Consider the following 6,000-nt stretch of genomic DNA (forward strand, 5'->3'; position numbering starts at 1 on the left):
TTGCAATAAATCAGGCTGGTGATGATAAGGCCGAAAGCACCGCGCTGCGAACAGGTGGTGTCGAGACAGACGGCAGAACTCTTTAGATCAAAAAAAAAAAAAGTGATTGATTATGCAGGGGGGTGCACTTTCTTGGGTGATATTTTAAGGTTTGGATGTTGAATTGTTAAGAGAATGGTAAATTACATTTGGGGGAGATGTTAAGATGTAGAGATCCGTGGGACGCCCGAGCAGAGATACCTAACTAACTGGCCAACGTGCAGATCTAGAGCTCAAATTGCTGGGCAAGGTTCAAGATATACACATACATATTTAGGAGTTAAATGGCTATTAAAGCCCTGAGAGTGGATTAAATCTTCCCAAGGAGGGCACACAGAATGGCCAGGTGGACAACACTGATTCACAGACAAGCCATAAGAAACACCAAGGTCTAAGTCGTAGGTAGAGGAGCCAAGGAGAACATTTAGAAGGGATTATTTAAAAGAAAAGAAAAGAAAAAAGTCAGAGGAGGGGAAGAGAACAGGGGAAGTAATACCACAGAAAGCAAAGGGTTCAACATTCAATGATAAGCAGCGGTCCGGCTGGAGTTCAGCAAGGCAAAGACTTTTAACAGTGTCTGTTCTGGCAATGTGTCGGCAAATTTTCTAGTCATTTTAGTGTAGTGCTGTGGGGAAGGAGAGCCTCTGGATAATAAAAGTTGAGTAGTGATTAGGGATCAAAGATAGGAGACATGAAATTTAGACCAGTTTTTCAAAGAGCTGAGAAAAGTCAAGAAATGGCCAGCCCTATGGAGGATGCAGGGTCATGGAAGGTGCGCTTTAAAAATATATTTGTTCTAGAGGGGAGGGGGTGGGGGGATGGGTTAGCCTGGTGATGGGTATTAAAAGGGGCACGTATTGAATGGAGCACTGGGTGTTATACGCAAACAATGAATCATGGAACATTACATCAAAAACTAGTGATGTAATGTATGGTGATTAACATAATATAATAAAATAAAATTAAAAATATATATATATATATATTTGGTCTTTGTCCCAGGCTCTTGGCACAGCTCCTAAAACCTTAGGAATTTCCTGAGTGATAGGAGTGTCTTTGTTATTCATAATGAGCAGCTTCAGATCACAAGGGAGTTCATACTAATGAGGTGACTTGGGGTTGGGGCCCCAAGATAGCCTCAGGACAGGGCTGGTCACCAGAAAGATCAAGTAATTAGGGAATGGGATCTTTCAGCCCCACCCGCCAACCTGGGCAAGGGGCCAACGGCCTGGAGATCAAGCTCTATAAAAAACTCTTGAACCAGGAGATTTGCTGAGCTTCCAGGTTGACGAGCTCTCGGAGTTGCTGGGAGGGGTTGCACCCGGGGAGGGTGTGGGGAGCTCTGCATGCCTTATCCCACATCTTGCCCTGTCCATCTCTTCCATCTGGCTGTTCCTGGGTTGTATGCTTTATGATAAACTGGTTAATTGTCAGTCAAGTGTTGCCCTGAGTTCTGTGAGCTATGCTAACAAATTATGAGGCCCCACAAAGGTATCATGGGAACCTGCAATTTAGAGCCAACTGGTCAGAAGCAGAGGGAACATACTGGACTTGCCAGGGGTGTCTGAAGTCGGGCAGTCTGGTGAGACTGAGCTCTAGTCGGGAGTGAATCCTGCGGGATCTGATGGCCACTCCAGTTGGATAATGTCAATGGAACTGCATTGTTGGACGCCCAGCTGGTGTCCACAGAGATCTGAAAAACTGCCTGGTGTGGGAAAAACCCACACATTTGGAGCCCAGAAGTCTGAGTATGGTAATAATAGAGAGTAGAGGAGGCAATCTAGTTTTTCTTCCAGAAGGGTTTTCAGAAGCTGCTCTATTTTGTTTTTAGCACCAAAGGGACTTCTAAACTATTCTAAACTGCAGCCTGGGCAGCAGAGGAGGAGAGATTGATGATCAGGGGTGGGTAATTACTGAGGGCAGTGTCTGAGGACATGGGCACCATGGGGAAGGACTAGCTTGGTGGGGGGATGGGATCGGTGGTGTCCAGCTCATCCTCCTAGACCAGTAAAAGCAGGAGTTGAGAAGAGTTTGGATATAGAGACATGAGGGAAGGAACGTGAGGGACATCACTGTGGCCTCAGTCTCTACTTGAGAGTAATGGGGGAAAGAGCTGAAGAGCGAAGTGGGGGTTTTGAAAAGGCTCAGGGGCATGTGAGGGCAGGCTCTCTGCCACTGCCAATGTGAGGGCACAGCCAAGTCAAGGCCATGAATCCCCAGTGGCCCCTGATACCGCTACGGAAGAAGCATCTGTGTTGAACATCCCTGTACACACCTACCCACACAGGTGTGCACGTTCCTGAAGGGCTGATGCTGAGAACAGCTGTTTGGGGTCCGGAGGCACAGGTGCCTCTAGTTGGAAAGGCACGGCTGAAACTGCCCTTGTGGATAGTCATAAAGCCTTTAATCTGTGCCAACATTCTGTTGTTTTATTGCACTTCTGTAATCTTTAGCTAGCTCAAGCCTCTCTGTGTATGTTTACGGGCCACTTGTGTTCCTTTTTCTCTGAACTGCCTGTTTATACTGTTGCTGGTTTTTCAACCGGCGTGTTTGAAGCAGATCTTTTTTAATGACATGATTAAACATTAATTGGAGCATCTCCTTTGATGGCGTGAGCTTCAGGGACCATCCAATCCTGTTCCCACCTCAGACCCCACTCAGATCAGCCTCAGTGGTCTGTCTCCTCGTGTTCCACGTGGCTTCACGGCTCCTTCTACTCAGTCTGGACCCACCATTGTGCCCGTTGGTGGAAACTCATTCCCAGCACTCTTCATTCTGCTGCCTGCCCTCCTGATGTTTCATTCATCCGTCCATTCATTCATTTATTTATTCATTCAGTCTATAGTATTGAACACCTACCATGTTTCAAGCACTATCTTTCCTTAGCCCAACCTTGAATGAACCTAACCTTTCTCCTTGCCTAATGCTACACCTATACAGAGGATATTGCTGAAAAAACTTCAGAGTTTTACATGTGGGTACCACCAACCTAAATAGGTGGATCCTCAAAACGAAAGCAATGCTTTCATCTGTTCCTGCTGAGCTCCCTCTTATACACCCCCAGGGAAGGAGCTCTCGATTTTTATCACAGTGTTACATTCCTGACCCAAATGGGATCTCACTCATTCTCAGCCCATTCTTCTGTTACTATTGTAGAAAAAGGCAAAATGGTGTAATGGTCACAAGTGCTGGAGTTGTGTCTTCTGGGCTAGAGCAAATGTGAAAACTGGTTCTCACCTTTGAACTTTTTTTTTTTAAGATTTTATTTATTGGGGTGCCTGGGTGGCTCAGTTGGTTAAGTGACTGCTTTCAGCTCAGGTCATGATCCCGGGGTCCTGGAATCGAGCCCCGCATCGGCTCCCTGCTCAGCGGGAAGTCGGCTTCTCCCTCTCCTACTCCCCCTGCTTGTGTTCCCTCTCTAGCTCTCTCTCTGTCAAATAAATAAATAAAATCTTACATCTAAAACTAATGATGTAATGTATGGGGATTAACATAACAATAACAAATAAATAAAATCTTTTAAAAAAGAAGATTTTATTTATTTATTTGACAGAGAGAGAGAATGAGAGAGAGAGAGCATGAGAGGGGGGAGGGTCCGAGGGAGAAGCAGGCTCCCTGCTGAGCCTGATGCGGGACTTGATCCTGGGACTCCAGGATCATGACCTGAGCCGAAAGCAGTTGCTTAACCAACTGAACCACCCGGGCACCCACCTTTGAACATTCTTGAGTAACCCTGGAGCAGATGTGCTCAAGCTCACAAAATCCTAGATACCTAGATCCATCGATCCTATGAACTTCCTTGCACCATTCCATGTTTGAGGAGATTCTGGAAGAGTGCCAGGACCAGACAGACTTCCTTCTGGGCTGTCACTTGCTTGGAGGGACTGAGCAAGGAATCAGTCACATGGCATCATACAGCTGGTGAATTCTTGAGGAATCATACACCCAACTGTCTAAACCTGCGATGGAAAACTACAGTGTCCTAGGATTATCTTGTTAGCCTGCTGCTGGGCGTGAACAAAGTGAGCACCAGTGTTAGTTACAAGGCTGTCCTGACCTATTTCTCGAATTTGAACACTGCCTTTGAGCCATCCAAACAGGCAGCTGAAAGTCAGCAGCCGCAGCATCCATACAGGACGACCTTGAACCACCACCAAGCTCAGGACAGCCCCCAGCACTTCCAAGTTCAAAGCCCAGTTCATCACTTCCTGTTTCTGTGATCTTTAGCACACTTCTTCAACTGGGGCTCAATATCCCTCTTTGTAAAATGGAAACAGTAGTTAATATGAATTTTAAATAAAGTAATGCATGCAAAACACTCAGACAGTGACTGATACATAAATAAAAACTACTGACTTTTATTTCACAGGACAAAAATAGAGAAAAGAGGAGTCTCTGTTCCCTAAACAAAAAATTGTTCCCTGCCTCCTGTCTTGGTCCCCCCTCCTCTATTTACCAACAAACTCAAGAGTGTCCTCCCCACTCAGTGTCTCATCTGTTCACCTCCTGATCCCTTGACTTTTGCCCCATCACTTTCTGAGTCTGTTTTCACCATCCTCAGTCAGCCTCTTAAGTGGGAAGCCAAAGGCCAATTTTCTTTCTCGTTCCCTGGCAGCATGTGGCCCTCCTCATGCCCCATTTATTAAAACTTGTTCTTTCTTGGTCTTTGGAGACACCACTCCCATCTCACTCTCCATTCCCCTGCTCTCTTCTCGCTGGCTTCTTCTTCTTCCTTCTTTCTTCTTTCTTCTTTCTTCTTCTTCTTCTTCTTCTCCTCCACTTCCTCCTCCTCCTCCGCCTTCTTCTTCTTTTCCATTCCCTAAATTGACATTTTGGGCTGGATCAGTCTTGGTTGTGAAGGGCTGTCATGTGCATTGTAGAAGGTTTAATAGCATCCCTGGCCTCTACTCTTCCTCCAGTTCTGACAACCAAAAATGCCTTCAGACATTGCCAACCATCCCCTGGTGAGCAAAATCATCTCTAGTTGAGAACCACTGCCCCAAGTGATGATGTTCCCAGAATTCTTTCCTCGGCCCCCTCACTCATGTGCTGTCCTGGTGGGGTCTCATTCATTCCTGTTGCCTCAACTGCCATCTTCATGGTGACCATGATACCCACATTTCATTTTCCCAGCACCTACTTTTTTTCTGGGTTCTAGGCTCAGAGGGCCTATTGCAGCCTGGTCCACCCATCTGGATTCCAGAAGATGGAATCAACTTCTCAACTTTCACAGATACATGAGAACTCCCCTCCTCCACAGCCCTGGATTAGTCGGCCTCCTGTGTTCGCAGTCTTGAAAAAAGGTATCACCATCCACCCTATCCAAGACCACCAACTGTGACGCCATCATTGACTTACTCTCACTGTCTAGGTCTATAGTCACTAAATCCTGCCAATTCCTCCTTGCCCATCTCTGAAGTCTGACTCTTCTAAAGCTCCCCTTACCACCACCTTACACTTAGCACTATTCCCTCCCCACTGGTTTCCCCTCCAGACCCTGCCCACTCAGACTTTTCCTTCACACTTTCCTGGACGTGGATTTTTAGAAATCAAACCACTTCCTGGTACAGAAAATACATGCTGGGTCCCCGATGCTCAGTGCTTCAGATTCCAAAGGGTGCTGCACACACAGGCTCTCCCTCTTTCCTGGCAGCTCCATCCCAGCCACCCTCACACACGGCCACCGAAATGTCATCTATTCCCCCAAGTTGGCCTTGCCTGAAGATGCTGAGGTTCTATCCTCTATATTACCATTGCTCTTTATTCAAATGATTCATGAATTTATGGGTATGTGTGGTCTACCAGACTTGATGCCCCTGGCAGTGTAATCATCTCTGTATCCCACAACCTGGATACTCAGCATCTCTATTCATCTGTGGGGTTATAAAGGAGCAAGGTCTTTGTCATGTCTCTTTGTCTGTCTTGGTTTCTCTCTGCCTCTCTTTCCATCCATCCAATCTC

Source organism: Neomonachus schauinslandi, chromosome 3, assembly GCF_002201575.2.
Source record: "Neomonachus schauinslandi chromosome 3, ASM220157v2, whole genome shotgun sequence".
Taxonomy (NCBI): domain Eukaryota; kingdom Metazoa; phylum Chordata; class Mammalia; order Carnivora; family Phocidae; genus Neomonachus; species Neomonachus schauinslandi.